This window comes from Galeopterus variegatus, unplaced genomic scaffold (genome assembly GCF_000696425.1).
Source record: "Galeopterus variegatus unplaced genomic scaffold, G_variegatus-3.0.2 Scaffold18701, whole genome shotgun sequence".
Taxonomy (NCBI): domain Eukaryota; kingdom Metazoa; phylum Chordata; class Mammalia; order Dermoptera; family Cynocephalidae; genus Galeopterus; species Galeopterus variegatus.
In genome coordinates, this window is record NW_007744812.1 from 4353 (window position 1) to 5610 (window position 1258).

Consider the following 1258-nt stretch of genomic DNA (forward strand, 5'->3'; position numbering starts at 1 on the left):
CCCTGGCCACTTCCAGGCTGGAGCTGCTGAGCACACAGAGCGGAAGCTGGCAAAAGCTGCAGCTGTGCCCTTCAGATGAGGTTGCTTGGAGGCAGCAGGGGAGAAGAGGGCCTTGGAGGCCCCCAGGCCAGCAAGACCACTAATAGGGTTCCTTTGGACCCACATAGGACCGAGGAGCCACAACAAATGAAAAAAAGGAGCCACTCAGAGGCTGGTGAGCCATCACAAGGGACTGGTGCATGGCCCATCCCATGGGAAATGTTTGAAGCACAGGCAGTGGGGGGAGACAGGCCCACCAGAAGAACACTGTGACACAGTAAGGACAGCTGATCTGACCCCCAATCAGTGTAAAACCCCTCAGAGGAGACTGGTCAGGAATCCGGAATTGCATGGGGTGCAGTTTGATGAAAAGACTCAGGCCCTAACCAGAGTGTCTATACAACCCAGGTGCACCAGATCTCTCGAGAGGCAGAAGTACCCATAAAGTCAACCATTAAAACCTGAACTGCACAAAAAGCCTTCCCTAGGGAATCAGCAGCCAAGCAGCAATTTAACTCAACCACAGAGTTCAAGTGTTGGTCCTCACAGGAAGTTTCCCCATTTTAGAAGTAAGCAAAGGACAACAAATTAGTTCCAGCACAGAGTTTAAATGGTGGGAACAGCAAATATTCCAACACAGAAATGAAAGAAAAAACAAAGGACCTGCAACCAGAGACAAAGTTTCATATTAACTAATAAAGGTCTCATTTCACCAAAGAACACCTATAACACATAGGACTGGAAGTCCCCTGGGCTACCAAGCCAGAAAGGGGGGAGGGCTGGGCTCAGCCATGCCCCACAACACCTGCAACAAATCCTGATGGTGGGGGACAAGGGCCTCAGCCACACACACCCCAACACACATAGCCAGTCCAGTGGTGACCACTGAACCACTACAGGAAGTGCCCCAGGCTCTCCCGACCTAGGTCACGACTGCTGACATGTGTACCCAGACCAGCGATGACCACCAAGCCACAGCAAGAAGGGCCTTGGGTTCCCAAGCTGGGATGGTGGGGGGCAAGGGCTTTTGCCACACCCCTCTGACATCTGCATCCAACCCGGCAATGACCAAGACACCGCTGGAAGCCCCCTGGTCTCCCCAGTTTGAATGAAGGGGGTGCCACAGGCCTCAATCCCACCCCTCCTCCTTCCTCCTTCTTCCATACCATTTCCTTCCCCTTTCCCCTCTCCCCCTCCCTCCCAGCTGCTCTGCAACAAC